Source organism: Leuciscus leuciscus (assembly GCF_965113295.1).
Source record: "Leuciscus leuciscus genome assembly, chromosome: 22".
NCBI lineage: Eukaryota > Metazoa > Chordata > Actinopteri > Cypriniformes > Leuciscidae > Leuciscus > Leuciscus leuciscus.
In genome coordinates, this window is record NC_138746.1 from 23,417,686 (window position 1) to 23,436,575 (window position 18,890).

Sequence of the window (18,890 nt, forward strand, 5' to 3'; positions counted from 1 at the left end):
GATTTTCTCTCAGACCTATTAGTCAATGTCGATAAAGCATTAATTGTTGGAGATTTTAACATACACGTAGATAATCCAAACGATGCGTTAGGGGCTGCGTTTACAGATTTATTAAATTCATTTGGGGTCAAGCAAAACGTCACCGGACCGACACATCGTCTTAATCATACACTCGATTTAATTATATCACATGGAACCGATCCAACCGATATAGATATCATTCCACAAAGTGATGAAGTCACTGATCACTACATGGTAACTTGCATATTACGTACTGCTGTAATATGTCATGCGGCGTCGCGTTATCAACCAGGCAGAACAATCCTCCCATCCACCATAGATAATTTCTCAAATTGCTTATCTAATCTGTCTCAGCTGCTGCCTGAACCCAAACAAACAGATGAACTAGAAGTACTAACTAGCACTATGAGCACCATTCTCTCTAGAACATTGGATGTGGTTGCACCTATTAAATTAAAAAAGGTCAGAGAGAAAAATAAAGCACCATGGTATAACAATACTACGCATGTTTTAAAGAGAGAAACCCGTATTTTAGAGCGTAAATGGAAACAAACTAATTTAGAGGTCTTTAGAATCGCGTGGAAAGACAGTATGTCACTTTATAAAAAAGGCCCTAAAACCGGCCAGGGCTGAGCACCTCCGCAAACTAATAGAAAACAACCAAAACAATCCAAGGTTTTTATTTAACACCGTGGCTAGACTAACAAATAAACAGACGTCACCCGAACAAAATATCCCGTTACAGTTCAGTAGTAATGATTTCATGAACTTCTTCACTGAGAAAATAGAAAGCATCAGAACCACAATTGTAAACGTTCAATCTTCAATCGCGCCTTATAATTCAGCTTCAATTATCACCCCGCAAGAACAATTACAGTGCTTTACAACTATAGAACAAAAAGAGTTCAATAAACTTATCACTTCATCTAAAACAACAACATGTTTATTAGATCCTATACCAACTAAACTACTGAAAGAAATGTTACCTGTTGTGGAAGAGCCTCTCCTCAATATTATTAACTCGTCTTTATCTTTAGGTCATGTTCCGAGAACATTTAAACTGGCAGTTATAAAACCTCTCATTAAGAAACCACAATTAGATCATAATAATCTAGCAAATTATAGACCCATTTCAAATCTTCCATTTATGTCTAAAATATTAGAAAAAGTGGTGTCCGCTCAACTGGGCTCTTTCTTGCAACAAAATGATATCTATGAAAAGTTTCAGTCTGGATTCAGACCGCATCATAGCACTGAAACTGTGCTCGTTAAAATCACAAATGATTTACTTTTAGCTTCTGACCAAGGCTGTATCTCAATACCAGTTTTACTTGATCTTAGTGCTGCGTTCGCTACTATAGATCACACATTACTCTTAGATCGACTACAAAATTATACTGGTGTTCAAGGACAAGCACTAAGCTGGTTCAAATCATACCTATCTGACCGCTACCATTTTGTCTATTTAAATGGAGAAAAATCGATCATAACTCCAGTAAACTATGGAGTGCCGCAGGGATCTGTATTAGGCCCTCTGTTATTTTCCATATATATGATGCCACTTGGAAATATAAGGAAACATGGAATTAGTTTCCATTGTTATGCTGATGACACTCAAATATATATTTCATCACGGCCGGATGAAAACTCTAAATTTTCCATATTGACAGAGTGTGTTAAAGATATAAAAGATTGGATGACGCGTAATTTTCTTTTATTAAATCCAGACAAGACAGAGGTAATACTTATCGGTTCAAAAAAACGCCCACAAAACCTCGCACAATACAACTTTAACATCATAGGATGTCCTGTTACTTTATCCTCTACAGTAAAAGACCTGGGTGTTATACTCGATTGCAACCTGTCTTTTGAAAATCATATTTCATATGTTACAAAAACAGCCTTTTTCCACCTTAGAAACATTGCTAAGCTACGTAATATGCTATCAGTTTCTGATGCAGAAAAGTTAGTTCATGCATTCATGACCTCGAGACTGGATTACTGTAATGCTTTATTAGCTGGTTGTCCTGCATCCTCAATAAACAAGCTACAGTTAGTCCAAAATGCCGCCGCTAGAGTTCTTACGAGATCAAGAAAATATGATCATATAACACAGATTTTATCATCACTGCATTGGTTACCTATAAAGCTCCGTATTAATTATAAGATATTGCTACTGACTTATAAAGCCCTAAACGGCTTAGCTCCAGTCTATTTAACGGATCTTCTATCACCCTATAATCCATCGCGCTCTTTAAGATCATTAAATTCAAGGCTTTTGGTCATACCTAGGATATCCAGAACCACCAAAGGAGGGAGAGCATTTTCACATTTGGCTCCAAAACTCTGGAATGGTCTTCCTGATACTGTTCGTTGCTCAGACTCGCTCTCCCAGTTTAAAACTAGATTAAAGTCGCATCTCTTCAGCCAGGCATTCATATAATCCTACAGTTCAAACTACAATCCGGCCTCTAGCTCATAAATGCCAGAGGAGAACTGGCCCCCGACTGAGCCTGGGTCCTCCCAAGGTTTTTTTTTTCTCCATTAGGTCACCTGATGGAGTTTTAGGACACCATTAGGTCACTTGATGGAGTTTTTCGGTTCCTTGCCACTGTTGCCTTTGGCTTGCTCAGTTGGGGATATTTTGGGGATATTTAATTAAATTTTATCAATCAATAAATTCCTCTTGAAACAAACTTTGTTGTATTATTTTAATTTAATACTGTGAAGCTGCTTTGATACAATCTGTATTGTGAAAAGCGCTATACAAATAAACTTGACTTGAAGTTTATTTGTATAGCGCTTTTCACAATACAGATTGTATCAAAGCAGCTTCACAGTATTAAATTAAAATAATACAACAAAGTTTGTTTCAAGAGGAATTTATTGATCGGCAAGGAACCGAAAAACTCCATCAAGTGACCTAATGGTGTCCTAAAACTCCATCAGGTGACCTAATGGAGAAAAAAAAACCTTGGGAGAACCCAGGCTCAGTCGGGGGCCAGTTCTCCTCTGGCATTTATTAGCTAGAGGCCGGATTGTAGTTTGAACTGTAGGATTATATGAATGCCTGGTTGAAGAGATGCGACTTTAATCTAGTTTTAAACTGGGAGAGCGAGTCTGAGCAACGAACAGTATCAGGAAGACTATTCCAGAGTTTTGGAGCCAAATGTGAAAATGCTCTCCCTCCTTTGGTGGTTCTGGATATCCTAGGTATGACCAAAAGCCTTGAATTTAGTGATCTTAAAGAGCGCGATGGATTATAGGGTGATAGAAGATCCGTTATATAGACTGGAGCTAAGCCGTTTAGGGCTTTATAAGTCAGTAGCAATATCTTATAATTAATACGGAGCTTTATAGGTAACCAATGCAGTGATGATAAAATCGGTGTTATATGATCATATTTTCTTGATCTCGTAAGAACTCTAGCGGCGGCATTTTGGACTAACTGTAGCTTGTTTATTGAGGATGCAGGACAACCAGCTACTAAAGCATTACAGTAATCCAGTCTCGAGGTCATGAATGCATGAACTAACTTTTCTGCATCAGAAACTGATAGCATATTACGTAGCTTAGCAATGTTTCTAAGGTGGAAAAAGGCTGTTTTTGTAACATATGAAATATGATTTTCAAAAGACAGGTTGCAATCGAGTATAACACCCAGGTCTTTTACTGTAGAGGATAAATTAAAGTTGTATTGTGCGAGGTTTTGTGGGCGTTTTTTTTAACCGATAAGTATTACCTCTGTCTTGTCTGTATTTAATAAAAGAAAATTACGCGTCATCCAATCTTTTATATCTTTAACACACTCTGTCAATTTGGAAAATTTAGCGTTTTCATCCGGCCGTGATGAAATATATATTTGAGTGTCATCAGCATAACAATGGAAACTAATTCCATGTTTCCTTATATTTCCAAGTGGCATCATATATATGGAAAATAACAGAGGGCCTAATACAGATCCCTGCGGCACTCCATAGTTTACTGGAGTTATGATCGATTTTTCTCCATTTAAATAGACAAAATGGTAGCGGTCAGATAGGTATGATTTGAACCAGCTTAGTGCTTGTCCTTGAACACCAGTATAATTTTGTAGTCGATCTAAGAGTAATGTGTGATCTATAGTATCGAACGCAGCACTAAGATCAAGTAAAACTAGTATTGAGATACAGCCTTGGTCAGAAGCTAAAAGTAAATCATTTGTGATTTTAACGAGCGCAGTTTCAGTGCTATGATGCGGTCTGAATCCAGACTGAAACTTTTCATAGATATCATTTTGTTGCAAGAAAGAGCCCAGTTGAGCGGACACCACTTTTTCTAATATTTTAGACATAAATGGAAGATTTGAAATGGGTCTATAATTTGCTAGATTATTATGATCTAATTGTGGTTTCTTAATGAGAGGTTTTATAACTGCCAGTTTAAATGTTCTTGGAACATGACCTAAAGATAAAGACGAGTTAATAATATTGAGGAGAGGCTCTTCCACTACAGGTAACACTTCTTTCAGTAGTTTAGTTGGTATAGGATCTAATAAACATGCTGTTGTTTTAGATGAAGTGATAAGTTTATTGAACTCTTTTTGTTCTATAGTTGTAAAGCACTGTAATTGTTCTTGCGGGGTGATAATTGAAGCTGAATTATAAGGCGCGATTGAAGATTGAACGTTTACAATTGTGGTTCTGATGCTTTCTATTTTCTCAGTGAAGAAGTTCATGAAATCATTACTACTGAACTGTAACGGGATATTTTGTTCGGGTGACGTCTGTTTATTTGTTAGTCTAGCCACGGTGTTAAATAAAAACCTTGGATTGTTTTGGTTGTTTTCTATTAGTTTGCGGAGGTGCTCAGCCCTGGCCGGTTTTAGGGCCTTTTTTATAAAGTGACATACTGTCTTTCCACGCGATTCTAAAGACCTCTAAATTAGTTTGTTTCCATTTACGCTCTAAAATACGGGTTTCTCTCTTTAAAACATGCGTAGTATTGTTATACCATGGTGCTTTATTTTTCTCTCTGACCTTTTTTAATTTAATAGGTGCAACCACATCCAATGTTCTAGAGAGAATGGTGCTCATAGTGCTAGTTAGTTCTTCTAGTTCATCTGTTTGTTTGGGTTCAGGCAGCAGCTGAGACAGATTAGATAAGCAATTTGAGAAATTATCTATGGTGGATGGGAGGATTGTTCTGCCTGGTTGATAACGCGACGCCGCATGACATATTACAGCAGTACGTAATATGCAAGTTACCATGTAGAGATCAGTGACTTCATCACTTTGTGGAATGATATCTATATCGGTTGGATCGGTTCCATGTGATATAATTAAATCGAGTGTATGATTAAGACGATGTGTCGGTCCGGTGATGTTTTGCTTGACCCCAAATGAATTTAATAAATCTGTAAACGCAGCCCCTAACGCATCATTTGGATTATCTACGTGTATGTTAAAATCTCCAACAATTAATGCTTTATCGACATTGACTAATAGGTCTGAGAGAAAATCTGCAAACTCTTTTAGGAAATCAGCATAAGGCCCTGGCGGTCTATATACGGTAGCCAAGGCTAGAGATAATAGGGATGTTTTTCTAACATCTAAGAGCGTAACATTTAGTACAAGTACTTCAAATGAAATAAATGTATAACCCGTTTTCTGAGTAACATTTAGAATATCTCTATAAATGGTTGCAACACCTCCGCCACGACCAATCAGACGGGGCTCATGCTTATAACAGTATCCAGGAGGAGTAGACTCATTAATACCGAAATAATCATTTGGTTTAAGCCAGGTTTCAGTAAGGCAAAGTACATCGAAGCTATTATCTGTGACTATTTCATTTACAATAACTGCCTTAGGTGTGAGTGATCTAATGTTTAGAAGACCTAGCTTTAGAAATAGTTTTTGTTTACTAATAGCAACATTTTCTGTTTTAATAACAATTAGATTTTTCCTAGATCCTGCAGTAGATTTATTATTTGATCTCACTAAACGAGGAATAGACACGGTTTCTATGCAATGTTCTACACTAGTATTTATATCAGTTAAATTGGTGCAGCAGAGACTATGATTTGGACTTTTGGTTACTAGTCAAAGGGTATTTAACATTTTGGAGATGTTATCTGACAGAAGATCCGCTCCGAATCTGCTTGGGTGTAAGCCATCAGCACGGAAAAGCCTAGGACGCTCCCAAAACAGATTCCAATTATTTACAAAGAGCAGTTTCTGCTCATTGCACCATGACATTAACCATTTATTTAGCGCAAATAATCTGCTGAACTTTTCATGCCCTAATCGGTACGTGGGAAGCGGTCCTGAAACAATGATCGTTGTTTCAGGCGATGTGCTGCGTACCGTATCGATTAGATTCCTGAAGTCTTTCTTCAGGATCTCCGTCCGGCGCAGCCTGATGTCGTTCACTCCCGCGTGCAGGACCACAGTTCCGACGCGCTCGTCACCGTTCAGGATCTCGGGAACACGAGCAGCGATTTCAGAAACACGAGCACCAGGAAAGCAGTGACTGTGCACCTTACTTTTACCTAACGTAGCGTGTACGTGCCGAACGATGGAATCGCCGATGATCACAGCATCGCGTTCTGTTTCGCGTAGAGGGGAGAAGCGGTTTTGTGTGGATAACTCAAAAACCGGGAGGGTCGGAGAAAGTCTTGGTCTAAACCTGACTCGCGTCTTCCGCTGCGGAACCACCCAGGCTTCGTGGTGGCGTGTTGGAGCCGGAGTGAACGAGACCATGGCTGATTGCGACCGATGCTGAGGAACGCACGGAGTAGACGCGGTCGGAGTCAGCGGGTTAGTAACGTTAAACACTGATTTGTGTGCATTGGCACGTGATGTTTCAAGAGCCAAACACCGGTCTCTCAGCTCGGCTTGTCTCAATAAAAGGTCGTGGATCTGTTTCTCAACAGCTTCCAGCTCAGACTGCAGTGCATGCAGCTCAAATGTGTCCTCACCTGCACCAAAAGGTAGACTACTTACATCTGATATATTCGCCATTTTAACAGATGGACAGTGAGTTAGCAACGAAGCTACCAGTGATGCTATCAATATTAATACTAATTTATGACTGAAGTCTTGGATATAATCCGTTTATTTTGAGGAATATTGAGGAGATTCCCCACTTCTATGTAAAGCGCTTTGAGGTCTCAGAAAAAGCGCTATATAAATGTAACAAATTTTTATTATTATTATTTTATTTTTATTTATTTTATTTATTTAATTTTTATTTATTTTTTAGTGGTAGGGGTGTAGAGTAGACGCACGATAGGCGAAAAAAATTAAATAAATGTTTGTTTGTAAGTGAGTGTGGAGAAGACGCGTTCAGCCGTGATCCACTGGAGTAACCTATAAGAGTATCCGGAGTTGGATCACTAACTCGCTCTCCCAGTTTAAAACTAGATTAAAGTCGCATCTCTTCAGCCAGGCATTCATATAATCCCACAGTTCAAACTACAAATCCAGCTCATAAATGCCAGAGGAGAACTGGCCCCCGACTGAGCCTGGGTTCTCCCAAGGTTTTTTTCTCCATTAGGTCACCTGATGGAGTTTTAGGACACCATTAGGTCACTTGATGGAGTTTTTCGGTTCCTTGCCACTGTTGCCTTTGGCTTGCTCGATTGCAACCTGTCTTTTGAAAATCATATTTCATATGTTACAAAAACAGCCTTTTTCCACCTTAGAAACATTGCTAAGCTACGTAATATGCTGTCAGTCTCTGATGCAGAAAAGTTAGTTCATGCATTCATGACCTCGAGACTAGATTACTGTAATGCTTTATTAGCTGGTTGTCCTGCATCCTCAATAAACAAGCTACAGTTAGTCCAAAATGCAGCCGCTAGAGTTCTTAAGAGATCAAGAAAATATGATCATATAACACCGATTTTATCATCACTGCATTGGTTACCTATAAAGTTCCGTATTAATTACAAGGTATTGCTACTGACTTATAAAGCCCTAAACGGCTTAGCTCCAGTCTATTTAACGGATCTTCTATCGCCCTATAATCCATCGCGCTCTTTAAGATCACTAAATTCAAGGCTTTTGGTCATACCTAGGATATCCAGAACCACCAAAGGAGGGAGAGCATTTTCACATTTGGCTCCAAAACTCTGGAATAGTCTTCCTGATACTGTTCGTTGCTCAGACTCGCTCTCCCAGTTTAAAACTAGATTAAAGTCGCATCTCTTCAGCCAGGCATTCATATAATCTTACAGTTCAAACTACAATCCGGCCTCTAGCTCATAAATCCCAGAGGAGAACTGGCCCCCGACTGAGCCTGGGTTCTCCCAAGGTATTTTTTTTTTTCTCCATTATGTCACCTGATGGAGTTTTAGGACACCATTAGGTCACTTGATGGAGTTTTTCGGTTCCTTGCCACTGTTGCCTTTGGCTTGCTCAGTTGGGGATATTTTGGGGATATTTAATTTAATTTTAATTTTATCAATCAATAAATTCCTCTTGAAACTAACTTTGTTGTATTATTTTAATTTAATACTGTGAAGCTGCTTTGATACAATCTGTATTGTGAAAAGCGCTATACAAATATACTTGACTTGACTTGACTTGACTTGACTCGGGCCCTTAAGAGAGCAGCCAGAAAAATGGAGTGCAACTGGAGGAAAACTAAATTAGAGGTATTTCGCATTTCCTGGAAAAAGAGCTTGATTGCATACAGAGAGGCCTTAAAAGCTGCTAGATCTGCTTATTTTTCAACCCTATTAGAAGAAAATAAGCAAAACCCTAGGTATTTATTTGAAACAGTGGCTAAACTAACAAAAAATAAAGCTTCAAGCCCAGAAGTTTCCAAGCAGCACAGCAGTAATGACTTTAGGAACTTCTTCACTTACAAGATTGATAATATCAGGGAGAAAATTATAACTATGCAACCGTCTACTACAGTATCGCATCAGGCAGTGCATTGTAGTGTCCCTAAGGAAACATTTTATTCATTCATTGCTATAGAAGAGAAAAAAACACAACTTGATCGTACAGAATTAGTCAATTACAGGCCGATCTCGAATCTACCTTTTCTCTCAAAGATACTAGAAAAGGCGGTATCCTCACAACTATGTTCCTTTTTAGAAAGAAATGATATCTGTGAGGATTTTCAGTCAGGATTTAGACCGTACCATAGTACTGAGACTGCTCTCATTAGAGTTACAAATGATTTGCTCTTATCATCCGATCGTGGTTGTATCTCTCTATTAGTGTTACTCGATCTTAGTGCTGCATTTGATACTATTGACCACAACATTCTTTTAAAGGGGACATATCATGCTAAATCCACTTTTTTAGCCCTTAAATGCATTTTGTTGTATATTTGGAGTGTTTAGAAGTACAGAAAAGTTGAAATTATTCTCTTCAGGTGCTTCGTTGATATCTTTATATTCTGTTTTGGTCATATTTTTCAACCTGTTCCGATTTTTCTGTTCTCTATGACGTTTTTTTAACTATTATGTCACTGCCAAATAAGGATATTGACTTCCGGCCCACCACTTCGAGCAATCCGCCATTTTTATTTCTCGCTGCAATTTTGTAGTCCAAGCTAAAGGATGCAGAAGTTACGAGAGGGTAAGTTAAAATGTTCGGTTGTTGGATATAGTAACCCGCACGCTTCATTACACCGTCTAATGTAGATGAACAGCGCGCTTGTGACAGGGCGCATGTTTAAGTGAAAGAACGAGCAGAGAGAGAGACACGGCACTCTCTCTCTTCGGAGCCAGGCGAAAGTGTAAACAAGACTTCACCGTCTCCAAACTAGGCGCTGTCTTGCTCTCTCTCCCTCGCACATATTAATCAAAATAAATCAACACGGTGGTAAAAGGTCGGAAGACCAAAGTTTCATGTGTAAATACAGTAACACACCATTGCGATACATACATCCATATGAAGACGTTGTTCTGCAGGTTCGTCGTCTTCATTTTCATCTCGCTCCGGCTCCGACTCTGGCTCGAACATGTAAAGCTGGCTGGACAAGTCTTCCGTTGTTGACATTTTGTTAATAACGTGTGAATAAAACGTTTCTGTGCCGCTAGATAATCGTATATCTGCTATCAAACTACAAAAATGGCTGAACGGGGTGGAGTTGAACCGAGTGTCGCCTCTGCAACCTGGAGAGGGGGCGGGGTATGAAGTGTCTCAATTGTATTTAAAGAGACCGCACCAAAACGAGTTGCTCTCAGACGCACATCAGAAAAGGGGTAGAAAAGGGGCCTGTGGAGCTATAATAATGAGGAATTCAGACCCAAGCATTGCAGTTCCGCTTTATATAGACTACAAATGTATGATTTATATGTAAATAGACTCGAAAATGATGTTGGCATAATAATCCATGAGCGAGGGCCCCAAAATTGGTCTAATGTAAAATGTTTAATATACCCATACTATGTATTTGTGAGAGCCTTAAAGGTGATCTAAGTAACTTTTTTACCTTAACTGAACAGCTTCGGAGTCATTGGAATGGTTATATTACTTATTTCGGGCTGAATGGTGGTCGTTTCGCACCCCCCTGGTGCCCGTGAGCGGAAAATACGCACTTGCAACTTTGAGCCGGCGGGCCGGCGGGTTGCCGGCCGCCGCGTCAGGAAGTATCGCGTGATATCAGGTCTCGCGATGTAAACAATTGCTTTACGGCCAAAAGAAATCTGCTAAAATGCATTTCATTATTGCGCTCCCTCACGCTGTTTGAACCCGAATGAAGAAGACGTTTTAAAGAATGTCCCATCTGCTTTGATGTCGTTGATCTACTAGCCTCTGGTGTCTAAGAATCGCTAACGAGTTTTTACAACAGTGTTGTCAAATATCTATTCCGAAGCTGTGGGGGGGGAGCTCTAGAGAGAAACCTGCGAGTAAAAAGCGAGAAAACAGCGAAGAAATCCCGAAACTACTGAGCCCTGCTTTAAATTAGACTTGTGCAGCCAGCACAAGTCTTCAAAATAGAATAGAGTGAATAGAATGGACAAATAGGATGGAGACCTATTAGTTGTAAAAGTCAATAAAGAAACAGGTTGTAAAGTGAATATATTTAATCAAAGACTGGTTTGTATGTTGATGTCCATTATTTTATTATCTAATCATCATCATTTTCCATGTCGTCCTCGTCTTCATCTGAACTTTCTACACAGGTCACCTGGTTTTCACACTCTGTCAGTTTACACATGTCTGTACACCTGAGGCCATTTGCAAGACACATACATCGTGGGAGTGAAAAATGTTTTGTGCAGTTGCAGGCGAGTAGATCCAGGACAGCTTCAGGTGCTGGCTGGCCTTCCATCCAGTGCAGCACCAACTGTTCACCTTCCTCCTCTGTCTCCATCTTCCATCCTCTGCCAACAGGGCTTGGCACTTGTGGGTCCTTTTCTAAATATCTTTTCCAAATACCAGCCTGATAGTTAGCTCGCAGTGTGTGTTGCCTCAAGCTATCCTTGCACGGGGGGAATCGATGACTCTTGATTTCACCTTTCTTTGCACAGAAAAGGTGGTACCTGAGCTTGTTGATCATGGTGGTTGATGCTTTTTGGGCATAGAGGACACATGGAAATGCCTCCAGTTTGTTGCTCAGTTCTGGTGAGAGGTCCCATTCCTGGCCCAACTTCAAGAATGTGTCTTGTGTTTCTTTGTTGTTCATCAGGAGTGTAAGAGCCCTTGTCTTCCCTTTGCCTGCAAAAGCGCTTACAGTGTCACATCCTGTGTAGGCGTGCAACCCAATGAGAGCCCGACAAGTGTCCATGCCAACAGTGGCTGCAACCTTCCTGATAGCTACCAGCCTTGTACGGGTTCTTGTGCCACACTTCAGGAACAATGGGGCCTCAATCTTGTCACAGAATGCTAAAGACATGATAAAGACATCTGTGTCTTCTGAACAGATAACTATAGATTGGTATCCCTCTCTTGCGGCATGGAGAAGTAGTCGTCCATTTGCTTCTTCTTGTTGACATTGAAGAGTTGACACCTCCTCACTGTCTTGATATGTGATTCTGTAACATTTGTCAATCACAGTTGCATATAGAATCTTCTCCTGTAGCTTTTCTCTGTATTCTGGCTTCCTCCATTCATTCACTATGAAGCTAATGAGACTAGTTTTGTTATTGACTTTGGTCTGGAAGTTCCTCCACTGCCTCACCATCTGTGTGCTTATGATATCCTGCAACTCATGACCAGTCTCTTCACCCCGTAGAGATCTTTCACTATTTTTGATTGAGTTCTGCTTGTATGTGTCGAACACAACATCTATTCTTCTACTCTGACTGCCTTCCCTCAGAGCCATACCCAGGATTTTTGTGGCATTATCTCTGAAAGTAACTTCATCACCTTTCACTCGTTGGACTAAGTTCATCCCATCAACCACTGTGGCAGAGTTTTCTGGGTGTTTTTCCTGTAGTGCTAAATTTTTCTGCAAGGCTGTGGCCATAGTAGCTTTGTTTTGTTTTTCTCAGCAATCCATCCGGTGTGGAGAGTGCCCAGGGCAATGGACCAAGAGGATGAGAAAGGATTTCCTCCATGTTAAGACTACGTACCGTTGCCATCACTATGATGCGTCCAAACAGAGACCTGTCTGCTTTCAAGATGACTGCCCTCCCACTTGATTTCACTTCTCTCTTCTTACACATATCACTGAATGTTTTCAGCTTGTTGGTTTTCATTAACCAACAAGAAGTTTATAACCTCTAAAAGGGTAAAGGGAAAAGGGGTATAGCACGTCAGAAATTAACATTCATTTTGTAATAGCTTTGTCCATCAGGGAGACAGAGACATCAAACCAGTGTCATTCAGTAAAGGGGGAAAGGGGACAACTTTCACAACTTCCCCTTTTACCTCTACTGGCTGAAATGGGTATTGCATGTCTAAAATTAACTTTATTTTATGGCGCTTTTCCACTGCATGGTACGGTTCGGCACGGTACGGTTCGACTCGGCGCGGAACAGTTCGGCTCGCTTCGCTTTTCCACTGCGTGGTACGACTCGGCTCGGTACGGCACGGTTCGGTTCGCTTTAGCTCGGTTGCTTTTCCACTGCAGTTAGTACCGCTTCAAAGTGGGTGGGACTGATCGTTATAGTTGCCGTCTCTACTGCCATGACATCATCATATTAAATGCGAATTTTTCATTCCGTGTTTCCCCATCCGCTCCTCTGCAACCAACGAGAGGAACGTCTGCACCTCGTCCACTGACCACGATTCAGCCATTTCTTTTTTGAAGTTTATACTCTTTTTTTTTTTTTTTTAAGCAAATACTTTTAAAACAGGCGCTACAGCGTTGGCTGTTGTCTACTGGCTATTTAAATCTAGCGGGTTTAGTGTCTCGTGTCGTAAATACAATGACGCTGGTAGTGATGATTCTGTCTGACCAATCAGTGATCTGCAGTGTTTTCACGTCACATTTTAGTATCGGTACGGTACGCTTGGAACCTCAACAGAGGTGGTACCATTTAAAGCGAGCCGAAGCGAGCCGTACCGTACCGTACCATGCAGTGGAAATGCGCCATAAGTGAGCCGTACCGAACCGAGCCGTACCGTACCATGCAGTGGAAAAGCGCCAAAGCGTGCCGTACCGAACCGAGCCGTACCGTACCATGCAGTGGAAAAGCGCCATTAGTAATAGCTTTGTCCATCAGGGAGACAGAGACATCAAACCACTGTCATTCAGTAGAGGAGGAAAGGAGACAACTTTCACAACCTCTCCTTTTACCCCTACTGGCTGAAATAGATATTGCATGCTAAAATTAACATTCTTTTAGTAACAACTTTGTCCATCAGGGAGACAGAGACATCAAACCACTGTCATTCAGTAGCGGAGGACAGGTGACAACTTTCACAACCTCTCCTTTCACCCCTACTGGCTGAAATGGGTATTGCATGTCTAAAATTAACTTTATTTTAGTAATAGCTTTGTCCAACAGGGAGACAGAGACATCAAACCACTGTCATTCAGTAGAGGAGGACAGGGGACAACTTTCACAACCTCTTCTTTAACCCCTACTGGCTGAAATGGGTATTGCATGTATAAAATTAACTTAATTTTAGTAATAGCTTTGTCCATCAGGGAGACATAGACATCAAACCACTGTCATTCAGTAGAGGAGGAAAGGGGACAACTTTCACAACCTCTCCTTTTTCCCCTACTGGCTGAAATGGGTATTGCATGTCTAAAATTAACTTTATTTTAGTAATATCTTTGTCCAACAGGGAGACAGAGACATCAAACCAGTGTAATTCAGTAGAGGAGGACAGGGGACAACTTTAACAACCTCTTCTTTCACCCCTACTGGCTGAAATGGGTATTGCATGTCTAATATTAACTTTATTTTAGTTATAGCTTTGTCCATCAGGGAGACATAGACATCAAACCACTGTGATTCAGTAGAGGAGGAGAGGGGACAACTTTCACAACTTTTCCTTTCACTCCTACTGGCTGAAATGGGTATTGCATGTCTAAAATTAACTATTTTAGTAATATGTACAATATTTGGTGTTTGGCTGGTTAAGGATGAGTGCTACCAGAATGGTGTGTCGATTAGAATACAGGAATGAGTCCAGAAGTTACTTCTCAATTGATTTATTCATTTATTATTCATGATTCATTTATCATGATTCATTTAATTTAGAAGGATGTCCTGTTACTTTATCCACTACAGTAAAAGACCTGGGAGTTATACTAGATCGCAACTTGTCTTTCGAAAATCATATTTCATATGTTACAAGAACAGCGTTTTTCCACCTTAGAAACATTGCTAAGCTACGTAACATGCTCTCTGTTTCTGATGCAGAAAAGTTAGTTCATGCATTCATGACCTCGAGACTAGATTACTGTAATGCTTAATTAGCTGGTTGTCCTGCATCCTCAATAAACAAGAATGTACAAAAGCGTTAGTCCAAAATGCAGCTGCTAGAGTTCTTACTAGGTCAAGAAAATATGATCATATAACACCAATTCTATCATCTCTACACTGGTTACCTATTAAGTTCCGTATCAATTACAAAGTATTACTACTGACCTATAAAGCCCTAAATGGTTTAGCTCCTGGGTATTTAACGGAACTTCTATCGCCCTACTACAATCCATCACACTCTTTAAGATCACTAAATTCGAGGCTTCTGGTCATTCCTAGGATATCTAAGTCCACTAAAGGAGGGAGGGCGTTTTCACATTTAGCTCCTAAACTCTGGAATGGCCTTCCTGATATTGTTCGAGGCTCAGACTCGCTGTCCCAGTTTAAAACTAGATTAAAGACGCATCTCTTTAGCCAAGCATTCACATAATACTTACCTTTTATACTACAGTTGAGTAAGATTGAATGCATTAATATTATGAACAGCAGCTATGCTAATTATTTCCCATCTGCTTTTCTGTCGTTATCTCGGGACGCTAGTCCCGAGGTAAATAGAGTTCGTCAGCTCCAGTTTGTATCCAGCCTCTCATGGAAACTTCAGATGCCCCAACACCCGTGAAGAGATGACTCGACGCCCGTGAAGAGACGACTCGACGACGGCGATATTTTATGCCCTAAATTAATACATGATTAACTAACTGTATTTTTCTATGTACATTTCTGAAATGCACTTTCTGTAAAGCTGCTTTGAAACAATATGTATTGTGAAAAGCGCTGTACAAATAAATTTGAATTGAATTGAATTAAAAATGTATTGCCATTTGCTTTCTTTCTTCATTGTCCCATTTCCTTAATGTGGCTTTACAATTGCTGCATATTGCTGATGTCTACAATCAAACAAAATTAACTTTACTGATACAAATCATTATAAGAATAATTATACATTCACATAACCATAAAGAAAATCTTTAACCAAATTAGTTATCAAATTAATATCAATACAAAAGGTTTAAATAAACTTACAAAGCATAGACACAGCAAGCAGAGGAGCAAACAGTCAGCACAAAGAGAGACACATTAGTGAGGCTGATTGGTAATTATCCTCAGGTGAAGAAAGTTCCAGGAAGTGGGCGTGTCTCCCAATAGAGTGACAGGAGAGTGACTAATTGGGATTTTTAACATAATATCTTTGTCCATCAGGGAGACAGAGACATCAAACCACTGTCATTTTGTAGAGGAGGACAGGGGACAACTTTCAAAACCTCTCCTTTTACCCCTACTGGCTGAAATGGGTATTGCATGTCTAAAATTAACTTTATTTTAGTAATAGCTTTGTCCAACAGGGAGACAGAGACATCAAACCAGTGTAATTCAGTAGAGGAGGACAGGGGACAACTTTCACAACCTCTCCTTTTACCCCTACTGGCTGAAATGGGTATTGCATGCTAAAATTAACATTCTTTTAGTAACAACTTTGTCCATCAGGGAGACAGAGACATCAAACCAGTGTAATTCAGTAGAGGAGGACAGCGGACAACTTTCACAACCTCTTCTTTTACCCCTACAGACTGAATCGGGTATTGCATGCCAAAATCAACATTCTTTTTGTAATAGCTTTTTTCATTGGGGAGACAGAGACATCAAACCACAGTCATTCAGTAAAGGAGGACAGGGGACAACTTTCACAATATCTCTTTTCACCACTACTTGTGTTTTTGTACAAATTGTACCTTATTTATTTTACTATATGATCATTGATTTATATCAATGACAAAATTTGCTGAATTTTCCTGTTAATACCATAAAGCTGCTTTGAAACAATCTGAATTGTAAAAAGTGCCATATAAATAAAGGTGACTTGACTTGATATGAAATTAAAAATGAAAAAAAATTACCATATGTTGTTAAAAAGTTCCGAAAATTATCCGGACAACAGCCATTTTGACAGAACTCATGTTTATGCAAAGACATAGGAGGAGATTGAACAAACTGATCAAACAAAATAAAACATTTAAAAAACATAAAAGAGTAAAACAATCTTTTTTTACAGCGACAATTTCAAATGATTTTGTGGTTTTTACCTACAGAATACACACAACCACAGCGTTTTCTTACATTTTCGAATGTCTCTTTTTGGAATGTTGACACAGACAGAGTGGTACCACCTTTCACAGTTGCTGCACTGAATCTGGTGAGGGAAAATTGTGACAATTAAACTTTGTATACTTTTATATTAAATCGAACATATTAAGTTACAAATAAACTTTAATCGTTTTTTTTTTTTTTTTTTTATCCTACATGAATAATAAAGTAATATTATTTTCAAAATGAAAACATCTTATTAAATAGTAATCCAATGTACAGTACAATAATGAAAATATTTGATCTTTATTTACTTATTAGAAAAGTACTACAGAGCTTTTGCTATAAAGTTATTTCAAAGTTAACTGCATAATAATTACATCATTATTTGCATGCTAATTATTTAAGTACTTTTAATAATTTAACACTTGATATCTATGTCTAATAGCTCATTTAATAAGAAAATGTACAAAGAAAAGGACACAAACCCATGTGCATGTCCAACAGGAGACTCTTGTCCACAAATGGAGCAATGATCCTTGGGGTTGAACACTGTAATTACATTTTCACAAATCAGTGCTCTATTTTAGCTGATTTTTAACAGACAGACAGACAGACTAGATAGATAGATAGATAGATAGATAGATAGATAGATAGATAGATAGATAGATAGATAGATAGATAGATAGATAGATAAGATAGATAGATAGATAGAAAACAAAAACAAACATGCTACAAAAAACGAATGGATCTTCTTTGGTGAATGTTCTAACATGTCCAATATGAATTGGCTATATAAATAAAAATAAAAAACGGCAGCCAATCAAATTTCTTCCAGTAAGTACATAAAACTGAAATGGCCTACAATTACCAGACAAGAAATAATCTTATATTATGGTAAAATTAATATTTGTACAAAGATTTCTGAAAACTGTAATAAGCTGTAATTCAGCTAGTTTTTTATTATTATTATTTTTGTACTCAGAAACTGTGAAAAAAAAAACACTTTATAGTAAGTATATATAGTAATAAAAGTGTTTCCAAATCAATTGGAAATTTTACAGTTAATTCATGGTTTATCTATTGTAGTGTCTTAACTGTTTATGTATAAATAGATTACTATATACAAATAGTGAGTTCTTCATTCTTTTTCAGGGTAGAAATCTAAATATTTTAATTAGGTCATATGTAAATACTAAGATGATGGTTTTTATTCTTTGTTAACAACATAAGTAAATAATTATCACTGTACATTAGCTCATGGAGAACTATGACAGTTACTTGTGGTTAATACATTCTTGACATACACTATGAGCTTTTGTTTATAGTTAAATTGTAGTTTATTTATTGTATTCTCTACATTGTTAATATATTAATAGGAGTTGTATACTGTGCAGAGTATGTTCTTTCCCATATCCCTAACTCTACCACTAAACCTAACTGATGTATTTTAATGTTATCTCAGGAGAATTAGTATCTATTTTTCCTTTCACATGTACCTTTCCTTGCATTTGCATAGACATAAAAACATAAATTGTTAACACATTGAAAGGATTGCGTTATATACGTATAGTGAAGTGAAGTGAAGTGAAGTGAAGCATGGTGATGGTCAATTATGGTAAACCATACTCGGAATTTGTGCTCTGCATTTATCCCATTCAAGTGCACACTGTATATACTGTATTTCTTTTCTAAATACTCCCTTCAGTGTGCCAATATATGGTTTTATGTCTATATGCTTCATGCATTTGTAACCATTTTAAGGACAACTAAGTTGTAGTGCAGTTAATGTCCTTTAAAGTTTTCGGATTTTCACCTAATCTGAAGTTGAGAACACTTTGCGGTTAATGAGTTTATTAAACTCAGAATTATCAAACTCTTCATATATGAGCTAATTAAATAAATGTAATTAAAACAATCTTGTTAAATGCAGTGACAAGGAATAAAATCACTA

General features: G+C 38.5%; 1 long non-coding RNA gene across 1 annotated transcript; it reads left to right on the top strand.

The window, feature by feature from the left end:
* The first annotated feature begins 1,408 nt into the window (after positions 1-1,408).
* Positions 1,409-15,275, top strand: LOC309487062. Its single transcript, XR_014201748.1, has 2 exons — positions 1,409-2,815; positions 15,101-15,275. It is a non-coding gene; the product is annotated as an uncharacterized lncRNA (long non-coding RNA).
* Positions 15,276-18,890: the final 3,615 nt, after the last annotated feature.